The sequence below is a fragment of the Petaurus breviceps genome, unplaced genomic scaffold (assembly GCF_028583685.1).
Source record: "Petaurus breviceps papuanus isolate PSGF00001 unplaced genomic scaffold, PetGlider_PUasm1.0 91133, whole genome shotgun sequence".
NCBI lineage: Eukaryota > Metazoa > Chordata > Mammalia > Diprotodontia > Petauridae > Petaurus > Petaurus breviceps.
The window spans coordinates 90,791,382-90,807,713 of NW_027187419.1; the positions used below are offsets into that span (position 1 = coordinate 90,791,382).

Here is a 16,332-nt window from a genome sequence, read left to right on the forward strand (position 1 = left end):
AGTAGTTTTTGGCAAATAGTGAGTGTCTGGGATCTTTGAGTTTATCAAACACTAGGCTACTGTATTCATTTGCTTCTGTATATTATCTTCCTTAATTTTTGCCATTAATCAACCATTTTACAACTTGGAAATATTATTTGAAATCTGTTTCTTCTAGGTTCTGTTCCTTCACATTGTTTTGTCATTTATGGTACATTTCTAATGGGGAAATATCATCATTGGTGACTTGATATTGCCTGTAAGTCACCACCATGAAAAAAATGACTCTTCTTACTAAGGCAAACTCTTCTACATATACAAGAGATAGCATTTCATCCTGTCTTTTTTAGATTTTCCTCTCTCTCTTCCCTACTTTCTCACTAATTACCAGTCTTCCCCTATCTATTGATTTCTTCCCTTCTGCCTACAAAAATACCATGTCTCCCCCATCATCAAAAAATCCTCACTTAATCCATCTCCATCCCTGTTAACTATCTTCTTATATCTCTTTTCCCTTTCGTGACCAAACTTCTTGAAAATGCTCTACATCACACCTCCATTTTCTTTCCTCTCTCTACTGAATTCTCTACAGTACGGTTTCAGGTCTCATCATTGAAACTGCTGTCTCCAATGATGGCTTAATTGGCAAATCTAATGACCTTTTCTCAACCCTCATATTTCTTCACCTTTCTGGAGCCTTTGACACTATCAATCACCTCTTTTTCTTCATACTCTTTTCTGTCTAGGTTTTCCATAACACTGATGCCCTCTGGTTTTTCATTCTACCTGTCTATTTCTTCTTAGTCTTCTTTACTGTTCCTTCTTCATTCAGATTATTCCTACTAACTATGAATTTTCCCCAAACTCTGTCCTGAGATCTCCTTTCTTCCTGCTCTATACTGTTTCTCTTCATGATCTCATCAGCTCCAGTAGTCAGTAATTCTCTCTATGCATATGATTCTCAGATCTATTTCAACAGTCCTAACATCTCTCCTGACCTTCAGTATCACATTTCTAACTGACTATTAAATATCTCAAACCAGATTCCTATAGATATTTTAAACTCAACATGTACAAAACTGAACTATTATTTTCCCCAAAACTCTCTCCTTGCTTTCCTAATTTTTCTGTTACTGCCATGAATGATACCAATCTCCTTAGTCATCCAGGCTCAAAACCTAAGTGTTTTCTCTGACTCCTCCCTCTTTTTCTCTCACTCCAAATATTAATTGATAAGTCCTTTCATTTATACTTTAATAACATTCCCCTTTTGTCCTCTGACTCTGCCACTACCTTGGTTCAGGTCGTCATCAGCTCATACTTGGATTTTGCAATGACTTTCTGATTGATTCCCCTGCCTCAAGTCTCTCCCCACTCTAGCCATTCAGCTATAAACATGATCTTCCTTCAGATCAAGTCTGTTTATATCAGTGCCCTCCCCACCTCCAATTCAGTAAACTCTGCTGGCTCCCTATTACCTCCAGGACAAAATATACAATCCCATATTTGACTTTTAAAGCCTTTTGGAACCTAGACCTTTGCTTTCTTTCCAGTCTTCATACACTTTACTGTCCTGCATGTACTCCATGATCCAATGATAATTGCATGCCTGTTTTACTCATCTCTGCCTGCTAGCTTGTTTAGCTTCTTTTAAGTCTCAGCTGAAAGCTTGACTCCTGCAATCAGTTTTTCCCATTCCCCTTTAATGTTACTTCCTCTCTTCTGAGATTATGTCCAATTTATCATATATTTATCTTGTTATGTACATAGTTGTTTGCGTGTCTCCACAATTAGGTTATGGGTTCTTTGAGAGCAGGTGCAATTTTTATCTTTATTTACAGCCACAGCACCTACTACCTTGCCTGACACATAGTAGGTGCTTAAAACACGGTTGTTGCCTTAATTTGATTTGTTCATACAACTTTCCTTCACTCTTTAGATAATTCACAATTTAAGTTCTTCAAAAATTGCAACCAGACAGTAGTACTAAAAGGCCACTGACCTCAAATTTGTCTTGCTATAACTTCTACCCGTTGGTCACATTTTTTTTGCCTTTTCCTCAACTTTATTTCATACTCCCACCACACCACCATAATAATGACTTCTTCTTAATTTAAACTAAAAACCATTAGGGGTTCTGGAAAGGTGTGTGTGTACTGGGGGACGGAGGAATGGTGTCACAGCTGAGGTGTTGGGGGGGAGGGGAGGAGACAAGTCAGCGGGTGGTCTTGACAGGGCTCTTGAAGTTGCTGGCTTCCTGAAGCTGCAGTTGATAGGCCATAGGATGGATCTTGAAGCTATACAGCCTGGGCATAAATTGATTGGCAGGCTGTTTGGGCCCGTACTCAGGCTGCACCATGAAGAGCATATGAGGATAGCCAGTGCCAAAGTAAGCACCATCTCTGTGGTGGTTCCTGGATGACTTGGGGGTGTAAACATCCATGCCCTTGGGGCAGTACAGTTTCACTATGGCCTCACCTGGTATGTCCGACAGTCCAATGGGTAACATGGGCTGGTTTTCACAACATGCACGGGGACAATAGCCAAAGTCTCCCTACCAGTATTTTTCCAACATCTGGGCGATGCCATAGTTTGTGAGGATGCAGTGGGCATGAATCAGTCCATACGGCATCTCAGTTGCCTGCTCGGTCAGGTCACTCTGGTTGGGGTTGTCTTTCAAGTCCTCATCAGGCTCCAAGTCGAGGATCATGTCTAGTGCCTGCCTATAGTGGGGCACCTGTTCATTGAGCCCTGTGAGGTTGAACTTGTCTTGGATATAGTCTTAAGAAGCCCACAGAATCATGAGATCCATGATACTTCCTATGAGCTCCTCATCTTCGCATCAGCTTCCGGGCTGGGCCTGGGGAGGGAGAGGGAGAAGTTGTTCCCAGGGGTGGCAGCAGCAGCAGCAACAGCAAAAAAACCTATTGCTCACTTTTTATGCTGTAGAGCAATGTAGTGATCCTGTTTCCACAATACTGATGCTTGAACACAATTATTCTGTCTCCATCAAAGCCACATGTATAGTGGATAGCTATCTGGCTTCAGAGGCATGAAAATCTGGGTTCAAGCCCAGCCCTTTACATATTCTTGCTGTGTTACCCTGGGCAATTCACTTAGGTTCTCAGTGCTCTGGAAAATTCTAATATTATTTTTGTAAATTTTTGTTTATTTATTCTGAACTTAAGAAATAAAAGAAAAATGTCCATAATATAGTAGAATAGAAAAAGAGATGATTGTACATGGAACTACAAATCTATTATGTACAACATACTATTTCTTTTAAATATGTAATAAAGTTGTCATGTAACTTTCTTTTTTCCCCTTTTGTTCTTCCCCCTTACTCTAGAGATGGTTACTATGAGACACAAATATGGATATGCATGTAAAACCATGTTATACATACTTCTTTCAGTTCTTTCTCTGGATACAGATAGCATCTTCTTTCATGTATTCTTTGTAGTAAATTTGGCTATTTATAATAGTACTTATAGTATATAAAGTACTTATAACATTCATAATTAGCTAATTACTAATATTGTTATGTAGAGTTTGTGGTACAATGGATAGAGAACTGCGTCTGAAGTCAGTAAGACCTGAGATCAAATCCAGCCTCAGACACTGACTGCATGACTCTGGGGAACTCACTTAATATCTGTTTACTTTATTTTCCTAAACTGTAAAATGGAGCTTTGCTGGCAGGTATGTCATGAAGAATAAATTAGATAATATTTGTAAAGTGCTAGGTACAATGCCTGGCACATTGTAGGCACTCTATAAATACTTATTCCCTTCTATTCCCCCTAATATTATAAATTACAGAGAAAGTGCTGGCCTATATAGGCAAAGGGAGTTTACTCTCCCAGGAACTACCTATACAATTGAAATCCTAAATTCATTTCCTATCCCATTCCCTATCCCACTATTATCTTTTCTTCCCTATCCTAAACATCCCCAGTTTCTTTAACCCTCCTACTGTGACCTAATTTCTAGTCTCTCTCTAATGCTGATCTGCATCACTTCTGATTTGTCACTGTACCTTTTGAAGTTTGACTCTAAGAATGTAACAAATTATTCTATAATTTATCTAAAGAGGGCAATGTATGGTGGTCTTTTAAAAACTATTATGCTAGCATTACTGCTGCCTATACTGCCATTCATTTGGCTTATAGACTGACTACATTAGCTTTCAAGGAAGTTGTTAACAGTGATTTCTCTCACTTCTCTCCTATTCTTTGAAACCTCTCCTTTTTTCATTCTAAGCTCAGAATATGAAGTGATCCCTTTCCTTCCCGAACCTAAATCTTCTACATGTATTTTCAGTTCCATCCCCTGTATCTTCTTCATGATCTTACCCTATAATTCATTCCTTCTCTCAAGTTCCTTTTGATTTTCTCTCTACTGGCTTCTTTCCTTTGGCCTATTAGGGTGTTCAATTGTCCCCAATCCTAAAATATTCTCCCCTTCACCCTTACTAACTACTAAGAGTATTGTCGGGGTGTCCAGGTAGCACAGTGAGTAAGAGCACCGGCTCCAGTGTCAGGGTGACCTGGAGATCGAATCCTGGGCTCAGACACTCAGCACCCACCCAGATACACCTGGCCGTGTAACCTTGAACAAGTTACTTAACCTCAATTGCTTAGGGGCGGCCAGGTGGCTCAGCGAGTAAGAGCACCGGCTCCAGTGTTGGGATGACCTGGAGATCGAATCCCGGGCTCAGACACTCAGCACTACACCCAGAAATAACTGGCCGTGTAACCTTGAGCAAGTTACTTAACCCCGATTGCTTTAAAAAAAAAAAAAAAAGAGTATTGTCCTAGCTCGCTATTGCATGGGATCTGATGTAATGACTAAGTGAAGTATTATAGAGGGAGAAAAGTGCCCAGGACAGAACCCTGAGTGACTCATGTGATTAGAGGGAATGAGTTGGAGGATCCAACAAAAGAGAAAGAAAAGGAGTGACCAAAAAACTAGGAAAGAGTGATGACCTGAAAACCTAGAGAGAAGAGAATATCAAGAAAAATGATCAACAGTGTCAAAGGCTGCAGAGAGGTCAAGAAGAATGAGGATTGAGAAAAAGCTACTGAATTTGGCAACTAAGACATCATAAGCAACTCTAGAGAGAGTATTTTTGTTTGAATGATAAGATCAGAAGTCAGATCGTAAGGGACAAAGAAGAGAACGAGAGGAAAGAAAGTGGAGGCACTTAACGTATATGGTTTTTTCAAGGAGTTTGGCTACAAAGGGAAGAGGACTTATGGAATGATTGTCAGCAAGGACAGAAGGATCAAGTGAGGGATTTTTCTAAGATAGGGTATAGATGAGTATGTATGAAGTAGGAAATGAACCAGTAATCAGGGAAAGATTGAAAATAAGTGAAAAAGTGGAGATGGCAAAGGGGAAAATCTCTTGGGAAAGTAGGATAGAATGGGATTAAACTTGAACAAGCAGAGGGGCTCGTCTTGGTAAAGAGTAAGTAAGTAGGGGCAGCTAGGTGGTACAGTGAATAGAGCACCGGCCCTGGAGTCAGGACCTGAGTTCAAATCCAGCCTCAGACACTTAAAACAAAAACTAGCTGTGTGACTTTGGGCAAGTCACTTAACCCCAATTGACCCACCAAAAAAAGAGTAAGTAAGTAAAGACCAAGGACCAAGCTCTTGGTAAAGTCTCATCATATGAGATAGCAGTAAAGGAGGAGAAAGTGTCAGAAAGCACCCCTGTTATAGGAGATGATGAAGAGGAATTTCTTGGTTGATGACTTTAATATAATAGATGAAGCAAGGTTCTCAACTGGGAGACTGGGGAGAAAGGGGGATTTGAGGAGGAGTGAAAAGATTTGGAAGAGCTACTGCAAAGAGTATCATAGTGACTTGATAAGGTAGATTCAGCAGCAGTGAGGGCCCAATTGTCATTACAGAATATAAGTTTGTAGAGGATCCATTTAGAATAGTTGCATGATTTTCTCGATCTTTGTTCAGAAGCATGTATGTAGTTATGAAGATGACAAATGATGGGAGTAATTAAATACTGAGGCTTTGCTTGTAATTGGTGGCATAATAAAGGGGCTAGGGATTTAGGAGAGGAGAGCAGTGTAGACTTGAATTGGTCCACTAAGGGGTCAAAATGCAAAGAAGAGAAGATAGTGTAGGGGAGATTGGGAGACATTGAGGAGTCAAAGAATTGGAGGTCACAGTGTATATGAAGAGTAAGGTTATGTAAGGGAAAGGAAATGGATAGGTGAAAGTCAATAGATTATGATTAGATAAAGGGATTTCAGAATTCTTGAACATCAAGCTGGTACATTTGTGGGTAATGGTAAGGTTAAGGATGTGACTGTCTTTGGCTGGCTGAGATGTTATGGAGGAATAATTCATGAAAGGTGAGTAGATTGAGGAACTGAGTGGTCAGGATATTTGAAGGAGAATTAGTATATATGTTGAAGTCTCCTAGTATGAGGGCAAGGGTTGGGGAAGATTGAAAAATTATAAGCCAAATATTGAACTCATTAAGGAAGGAAGGGGAATAAACAAGGGGTCTGTAGACAACAGCTATCAGGATTTTGATTGGGTGGGTAGACATGAATGACATGAGCCTCAAAAGAAGAAAGTTCATTGAATGATGGAGGAAGAGAGAATCTCGAAGTGGCAGTGGGGAGAAAGGAGAATTCTAACTCCCTTGCCTTTACCTGTGAGCCAAGGAGAATGAGTAAAGGTTCAGTCAGTACTAGAGAATGTGTCTAAGGAGGTTCTGTCATAGGGGAAACCAGGTTTCAGTAAGAGCTAGTAGACAAGAGGAGCAAGAGAAGAATAGATTTAAAGTAAAAGGAAGTTTGTTGCCTTCAGAACAGGAATTCTAGCAAATACAGTGAAAGGACTGGATGGAGTTATCATGAAACTTTGATGTGGGTGGGTTGAAGGAGATGGGAATGAGGAATCAGGTGGAAGCAGGTGTGGAAGGGGATTTGGATGATGATGCATATGAGTTCAGAGTCACTGGGATATAGAGGGGATAACCATGTGTGAGGATGTTCATTACTCAATGTAGGGTACCACTCGTCTACTCTCAAAGGACACTGCAAAAGGAGATGAGAGGTCTGAAGTCAAAGGAAAGTTTTGCTCTTGTTTCTATTGAAAGTTCTTCATATCCAAGTTGTGAGATTGGATTGATGGTAGACGTGGAAGACACCTTGTGCTTTTACAGATGGAAACAGTTGCTTTGGACAGATGCCTTGGCCCAGCCTGGGCCCTAGCAGTCTTTCCTCAAGGGACAAGTTGCACCTAGCAAGAAATGGAAAGCTCAAGACACTGAGGAAGCTGGTTATAAGGTGGCAGAAGGAAGCTATAAACTTAATAAGGTATTCAGTATCAAAAACTGAGTCAAACTGCATGGTGATGAGATTTTAGGTGAGATTACTTTATTCTGGGGGAGGCATGATGTTCATTGAAATGAACACCAGAGTCCCTGATGGAAAATTAAGTTACCTGTAAAGTTTGAAGCCCTGTGAAGGAGTTTCCTGTTCCTGTTTCCAGTCCTCCAAACAGAAGGAAAAGTCAACTGAGGGGAAATGCCTCAAGAGTTCTTTGGATAGAGACAAAGAATAACCAAAGAACAAGCCCAGGAAGTAACCAGTGAAATGGATAAATGACTAGACTTGGAGTCAGGAAGATCTGAGTTCAAATACTGCCTCACAGTTTTTTGGTAATCACTCAAGTTTGCTCAGACTCAGTTTCTTTAACTGGGTTAGAAGGAGAGTTGGATTGGATGGCTTCTGAGGTCCCTTCGAGTTCCAAATCAATGATCCTATGAAGTGAGAAAAAGATTCTGATATAACAAAGTTAAATCAAAATGAGTGTGAAGAGATTAGTTAGTGAAAGAACATGACAAAGACTAATAGTGGGCACTCCAAAGAAGTACTTTCATCGTATGCACCATTGACTAAAAAAAAAGAGATCTTTAGAAGGGGGAAAAAAATATATATATATATATATATATATATATATATATATATATATATACATATATGTGTGTGTGTGTGTGTGACTATGATTATAGATTTCCTGCTAAGGGGTAGAAAGAAAGGCATTTTTAGAAACTTACACCATCAGGACAATATTGTCTTTTTGAAATGTGAGTGCAGGATGTACCAGACAATTTTCTGACAAAAAAGGCTACTATTAACCATTACCACCAATTCATATGGGAACAAATGATGTTCTGGAAGACACCTGAAGAGTGCCTCTATCAATCTTGAAATCCTGGGCAGAAATGGAAGGGTTGGGGGTCATGGTGTTATTTTAATTTTTTCTTCTAATTGAAGTATTAAGTTTTGAAGAAAAAAATATGAAAAGTGAAAATTTTGATAGCATGACAGGTATCAGAGAATAGACTTTGGTTTTCTGGATAGTGCTTTAAGAAGTGTTTCTTGCTAAGGATAGTGTGCATCTCACATGCAAGACAAAGAGTATATTTCACTGGAGACTTCTTGATCTGATTAAAAAAAGATTTAAGCTAAAAATAGGAGGGGAAGAAGAAAAATGCCCTGATGAAACGGTTGAACCAGATTCTATGGAGATTAACAATTATGACAGAAAGAAGAATAACAATGAACACAGTGCATTGGAATTCACAGTGAAAACTGCGGCAAAGTTATTTCACAGTGGTGTGTATGGACTCAGATGTCTATATACCAATATAGACATCAGCAAGTGCAGCTGAGCAATGGGGTGGGCAAGCCACTAGGAGCACTGCCTCAACCTCTTTCTCACTTTTAAGCTTGTTTGTTGGCACTAGAAAAAAAGCAAGGAGAACCGGAATCTCTGGGAAGCTGTGTTAGACTGGATTTTCTTGCTGGCAGTGTACCTATCTAAGACACTTCTCTGTAGGAGGTGGAGGGCATATAGAGAAGAGAGAGAAGGGAGATGGGAGAGAGAGAGAGAGAGAAGCCTTTTGATGTTATTGCTTTTCAGGGTTGGTATTCTTGGGTAGGTTTCACTGTGTTTGTTTCCTCTTGTGTGATAACTGACTAAAGCTGAACTGACTGAAATCTTGAACACAGCGAACAATGAAGTGTTTTGGCAATGATGAATCTGTAGGATGAACACAGGGCTTGAACCATAGAAATTACTTAATAAATGCTTTTTATTCATTTGCTCCTCCATTCATTCACTCATGGGATCAGTGATAGCTGCTTGCTTAGCAATGACTTAAATGGCATCCCTATGTTCTTGGTGTATGTATGAGAGATCAGAGGATTCTGGCAGTTTGAAAGTCTCTCACAAAGGCAAATCATGAGTCAAATGAACAGTTGTAGGAACTGTTTGGGGAAAAGGTTATTGCTTGTCATGTAGTACAACATAACTGCTCCATACAGGAAACTATAGCAGCTTGACTAGCACTTGTCTGGAAGCCTGCCTTCTTTCCCCACCCACATTACAAGACTAGCAGAAGCAGACATTGGTTTTCCTAGGTTAATGGAATGCAACATAGCCTGGTGGATAGAATGCTACACTTGGAGTAAGGGAAATCTCAGTTTGAATTCTGCCCCAGATGTGTACTTGCTGTGTGACCTTGGTCAAGTCACCTAATCTCTCTGAGCTTCCATTTCCTCATGTATAAAATGAGCATAATAATAGCATCTACCAAACAAGGTTGTTGGGAGGATCAGATGAGATAATAAGTAGAGTGCTTTGCAAACTATAAAATTCTATACAAATGTGATCTCCCGGTCATCTTGGAGGAACACTTTGCATTAGATGGTTCCTCAGAAAGAGAACTGTTATTATTTGAAAACTACGTTCCTGGTAATATGCAGTCACTTACCCAGGAAATTTGGTGCTGGAGGAAAGTATTGCTCACATATATAGATACATACATCACAACTCTACCAGAAGAAAACAGTTTAGGGTAGGACTAAACTTTTATTTTTAATCAGGATGTTTTTTTTTTTTGATTTTGCAAAATAGTTCACAATTATATTGTTACACAGTAGAAAAGAAATTCATTTACACAGATTACTTCAGATAAAAGGTACCATGGGTTGAGCAATACTTGCCATACAGTACATTTTACATCTTAAGGCATAATTTCTCATACTTGATGGGATCAAAATCACCCCAAATTAATAAAAGTATCAGCATTGTGAATAGTCAAATAAGTTCTAAAAGGATAAAATGAATTTAAAAAGGAAATGAAAATTAATTTTCATAAATCCCTTCAAATAGAGGAGATTTTATCCATTTGAGTTCTCACTCTTAGAAATTGTGCTACTTTGTGTTTGTTTCCTCCTTAACCAGTTAAGTCAATCACCATGTTTACTTACACTTCCTTTTACTATTTATGTAGTCATGTTTTATCTAATACTTTGTACGTTTTCCCTCCTATCTTTATCCAGTTTTATCATCACAGAAAGAATTTTATTACTAGAAGATTATAAAGGACTACTATGTGATTGGTGTCTATTGATTTTAGAAACTTTAATGACTTTTGAACTATATTAAAAAACAAAACAAAAGTTTCCAGCAAGCAGGGCTGTGGGCAATGTGAATCTTTAGGAAACTTATGAACTGTGGTAGTCCAGGACTGCTAGGCAGGAAACTTTTTTTTTTCCTAGATGACCTGATGGATATCTTTGTCCAATTGGAAATGGATCTGAAGACCAGGAGTGGAAATGAGCCAAGGACCAAAAGGAATACAGATTGCCTAAAGGCAAGCACACATAGTTAAATGTCAGCTGTCAATAACTGGATTTTCTGTGTTGGTAATACTGAACTCAGTGCTACCTGAGATTTAAGTAGGGGGGCCTATTATTGTTTGGTCTGATACTACTAGTGAATACAAGAGGACTTACAGGCCATGTACTCTGGAGGACCACTCTCATTTCTCTCCTATTCTGAACCTGGCTTGCCTTGCAAACAGTGGATAAAAATAGAGAATAGCAGAACTGGAGCTGGTATTCTGAATTGGCCATTATGTTATTGACAAGCTGATTATCTTTGGGAGCAAAAGTGAGAATGAACCAAGGGAGGTTTGCCCATGGATGAGTATAGCTCTGGAGAACTACTGTTCCTAGGTAGCTTTCTCTATGTGTCTCAGAATAATATATATTTATTAAATTGAATTGAATTCTGCTTGGCCCCTGGGGGCAGAAGTAGGATCAGTGGGGGAGGGTCATAATATTATATAGATATGTATGTAAATATATTTATATGTATATATGTGTGTATATATTACTATATAATATATAATATAAAGATAAAGAGGCAACTTTAGGCTTGATAAAAGGAAAAACCATGTGTAATGGGAATGTAAATTTTAAAGGTCTTCCCTGCCCCTAGGCTAAAGTGCACCTGGAACCTGGGGTGGGAGGCTTGTTTTTCAGTAGATACTTCTTGATTGGCCAGTGAGTCAATAAGGTTGTTATATTCTCTGAGCCAGGAGAAGGCTATATAAGCCATGATGTGTAGCTTTGTTTTGGGGGCTCACTTTGAGAAGTGTTCTGTGATTTGATATGGATTCTGGAAAGCCGTTGTCTGGAGGCCCCCCGGCTTTGAAAAACCCAGATGTTGATTGGGTATGGATGTAATGTCTGGACAGTTTGGAAAGCTGTCTACTTGATCTGTTTCTGTCTTGATAATTCTGCCTGTATACTCTGAAGTTCGGGGTGCTGACCTTTTTCCCCTGAACAAGGTAAACGATATATATCTGACTGATTAAAGTAAGCTTGTTAACCCATTTTGAGTTGCTTTCCTTTATCAAAGCAGATCCAAGAACCTGTGTTGGCAGCAAACCCTGAGGACGCTTGGGGTGCTTGCTGCTATACCATGCTAACAATTTAAGCTATCCAACACCAGAATGGGATGCCATGGAAGAAAATGGGTTCCTTCTCACTAGGGGCCTTTGCACAAAGTGGTATGACCAAGTTTTGGGTGTACAGTAGAAAAGATCCTTGTTCAGATATATGAAGTTGTAGGGCGGCTAGGTGGTGCAGTGAGTAAGAGTGCCAGCCCTGGAGTCGGGAGGATTCAGGATCAGTTCGGGCCTCAGATACTTAACACCCACCCACACCCGCACACACACACACACACACACAAAGAAAAACAAAAACTGGCCGTGTAACCTTGGGCAAGTTACTTAACCCCAATTGCTTTAATTAAAAAAAAAAAGATATATGAAGTTGGTCAAATGACATCTGTAGTCTCTTATAGCTCTGTCTCTGTGACTGGGCAACCTACTTACCTCCTTTTCTGTTCATACATTCCCTTTATGTCTTTTATGTCATTTCCCATGTAGAATCTAGTTTTATTATATGCTATAGTATAAGAATGCCATCATATAATATTCCATTGCCTTTTATTACTTAATAACTTAGATAATTTTCGGTATCATGGTTTTCCATGAATCATAGTTGCACAATATCAGTAGAGGAATGTTGGTTCTAAAAAGGTGTTTGAGGTAGTGAGAAACTTGAAATCTTTGAAAGGACTACCCAGTTTCTCAAATGGGACCCAGCCTCATTCAGTTCTGAGTATTTGTTGGCGTTCTATCTATGTTGTCATACAGTCATTTTTAGTTGTGTCCAACTCTTCTTGATCCCATTTAGGGTTTTCTTTGCAGAGTTACTGGAACAGTTTTCCATTTCCTTCTTCAGCTCATTTTACAAATGAGTAAACTGAGGCAAACAGGGTTAAGGAACTTGTCAAGAATCCCTCCCACAACTAGTAAATATCTGAGGTCAGATCTGAACTCAGGAAAATGAGTCTTTCAGATTCCAGGCTCAGCACTAGATCCGCTGTGCCACCGAGCTGCCACTATCAGATCTACAAGCTAACAGACTAACTCAGTGCCTTCCCAACTATATGGCATAACATGGACAGTATGCATTTTTCACTTACTTTTTTGCCCCATGGTGGACAGTTCAACTAATCTCTTTTGAATGACTATAGATTTCATTGATGTGGCTTCATTGACAAGGATTTCATTGAGTGCTTCAGGGCTTATCGCAATTAGTACCACATTATTTGCAAGTAAGATCATATCCTATTTATACTCTGTGTAGGGCATAAGATCCTAGAATCTTACAATTGGAAGAGATCTCAGAGGCCATTTATTCCAGTCCATACCTAAACCTGAATATGCATCAAGTAGTTAGCTTTCCCCTGAAGACCATGAATGAGGAAGAAAATACTACCTCCTGAGACAACGGATTCCATTTTTAAAACCCATATATGTGAGTATACACATATACCAACTCTATATCTATCTATTCATATCTGTCTATCAATTTCATTTTGGTCCTCTATAAGTAAGGACAGCAACTAACCACCTTTGGAGTGAAGCAGAACAAGTTTAATACACCCTTTTGCGTGACAGTCTTCCAAATAGACAGCTATGTGGTGCAATCGATAGAACAAAGAACCTGAAGTCTAAAAGATACCAGAGTCCACATCTGGCCTCAGATACCTATACCAAGTGACCCTGGGCAAGTCACTTAACTGTTGTTTGCCTCAGTTTCCTCATCTGCAAAATGGATGAAAACACATTCACAGCGTTTTTGTGAGGATCAAATAAAATAATAATTGTAAATCACTTAATATATTTCCTAGCATATCGTAAGCACTAAATAAATATTGCTTTTGTTATTATTAATATGTTTGAGACAGCTATCATATCCTTCTAAGTCTTCTTTTCTTTAGGATAAACATTCCCAATTCCTCCCTTAGATTCTTTTATGGCAACATATCAAAGCCCTTCCCCTCAATCTTATTTGTCTCCGTAGATACCTCCTTTTCCTTGTACTTCTGAAGTTTACTTTTTGTACTCAGGTATCATCTATTGATTTAAGATTATTTTTTTTTTCTTATTAGTTATTTCTCAATGTTCTACCCTGTCGTGATCCTTTGAAATCTTGGTCCTGTCATTCAGTGTGATAGCTATAACACTCAGTTATAACTCTCAGTTTTGCACAATCTATAAATTTATAAAGCATGTCATTTATGTTTTTATCAAAATAAAAAAAATTAAACCATTAGATTCAATCACAGTTCCTGCAACCATATCACTTAAGTCCTTCTTACAAGTTGACATCTTAACATTAATGAGTGCTTTGGGCCTGGACAATCAACTGTGTCTGAATCTGTCTGTTATCACCTGGCCATATCACTACAAGTTTTCCACAAGGATCACATGAAGCTGTATCAGATGCTTTATTAAAATCTATGTAAATTTCATCTACAGGAATTCCTTGTTCTACTAATTGAGTAACCCTATCGAAAAAAGAAATAAGTCCAGTATGGTACCATATATTGCTAAAGAAGGCATACTGACTTTTTAGGATTGCCATCGCTTTTTCTAGATGTTCATTGATGATCTAGGTAATAATATATTCTGTAATTGTTCAAGGAATCAAACTAAAAATCAATGGCCTATAGTTTGTTGGAACTGTTGTTATTTGCATTGTTGTGGTAATTGAGTGAGTGTGCACATTGTTTTCTTGGTCGCGGTTTGCATCAGCTCATAAAAGTCTTTCCATTGTTCATTGTGTTCTTCCTATTCATTTACAGTACAGTAGACTCATAGTATTAGACATTCATAGTTGGAAGAGATTTTAGAAGTCGTCTACTCCTTCATTTTAAAGGTGAGGCAACCAAAACAAAACAATTTTAAGTTACTTAACAAAAACCACACAGGTAGTAAATGTCCAAGGCTGGACTGGAGATCAGGTCTTCCTGACTCCAAATTTAGTGCTCTAATATAATATGCTACCTCTCATGTTGTTCAGTCATTCAGTTGTGTCCAATTCTTCATGATCCCATGGATAACAGCACAGCAGGTCTTCTTAGCACAATTCCAAATTATCTGCCCGAGTGGCTGGACAATTTCACACAGTGTATTAGTATTCCTGCCTTCCCACAATCCCTTTAACTTTAACTATACATTTCCATCTTTTATCATCTGTACCATTTTGCTGTGTGATTATTCTTATTTTCTTTTTTAGTTTTTCCTCCATCCCTGTCATTTGATTTTTAAAGTCTTTTAAAAGATCTTCTGTGAATTCTTTTTCAGCAGGTGACCATTTGATATTACTCTTTTGGGGTTTTTTTACTTCAATATTCTCTTCTGAAGATAAACCCCAGTCATTTCTGTTCTCCTAAAAGCTTTGTATGGTTGGATTCTTTTTCCTTTTCCTCTTAATTTTTTTTGTGGCAATAACTTAATTTTTGTAATCAATCACTTCTAGCCCTAGGATATGGGAAATGGTGCTTCTTGCCCCAGATCTTCAGTTCTTCCCTCTAGCCTGGAACCAAAGTCAAACCTCCAGCCTCCTATACATGCCCACAGTCAGGGGCTTTCTGCCCCACAGCTTCTGTACTCACCAGGTATGTGCGAATTCCTTCTCATCGCACCACTCTTTGCGGTGCAGTTGGGTCTGGCATTCCTTGTCAGCAAATGGTCCCTCGGAAACCTCTTGGGCTTAAATGCCCAACTCCCCTCACTGTCCCAGGGTAAAAGTTCCAGTGGCTGTAGGCAAGGCAGTCTCTCAAAACAACTAACCCTAGGGCTTTCTGCTTGTTGTTTAAGAGGTTTGTGGCTTATAGCTAAAATGAAACCTTAGAATGGAGCTATTTACTCTTCTCAGGGACCAAACCTCATCCTGGGATTTTTCTTCTGATCTTCTCAAATTGTCCCAGGAAGACCCCGGGTGTATCCCTATTCTTATTTATCTCTACCCACACTTTGTTCACTCAAGGGTGCCATTTTAACTGTTTTGTGGGGGAAAATCTTGAGAACTTGGGAATTTTATGACTTACTCCATCATCTTCCCGGAATCCTCTCCTAACTTCTTAAAAAAAAAAAACCTCTTCTTTTTTTTTAGCCTTCTGATGCATAGTAAATTTTGTTCCAGCCTCTCATTTTCATTCTGTACGTGTCTTTTGGATATTTTTTAATGAAACAAATTATTGACTTTTTTTCCCTTATCTATTCTGTCTCTATTCATTTTATACAGGCATTTTATATATTTGTAATTAAATTATGATTATTAGATTTTCATTTTTCTCCATTTGTGCTTTTCATATTAATATTTTGTGTCCCCTCTCCATTTTAAATTAATGCTTTTCCCTATTATTAGTTTTGCTTCTACTATTTTGGTGAAAGTCAGCTTACACAAATTCCCTCTTTTTCCCCAATCCAATTTACCTACCACATCACAAATCCTTTAAGTTTATGTTATTCATTTCTATGTCTTTTATTTATTTAGGCATCTTCCTCTTATTCTCTCTCTTTACCCAATTCAATTAGGAATTAAAAATCTTATTTCCCCTGAAATCCTTCTTCCAACTTCTTATTTTTAGCAGT

At 38.6% G+C, this 16,332-nt stretch overlaps 1 pseudogene; it reads right to left on the reverse strand.

Annotated features, from left to right (window-relative positions):
- Positions 1-2,168: 2,168 nt before the first annotated feature.
- LOC138155160 (casein kinase II subunit beta pseudogene) lies at positions 2,169-13,011 on the reverse strand (annotated as a pseudogene).
- Positions 13,012-16,332: the final 3,321 nt, after the last annotated feature.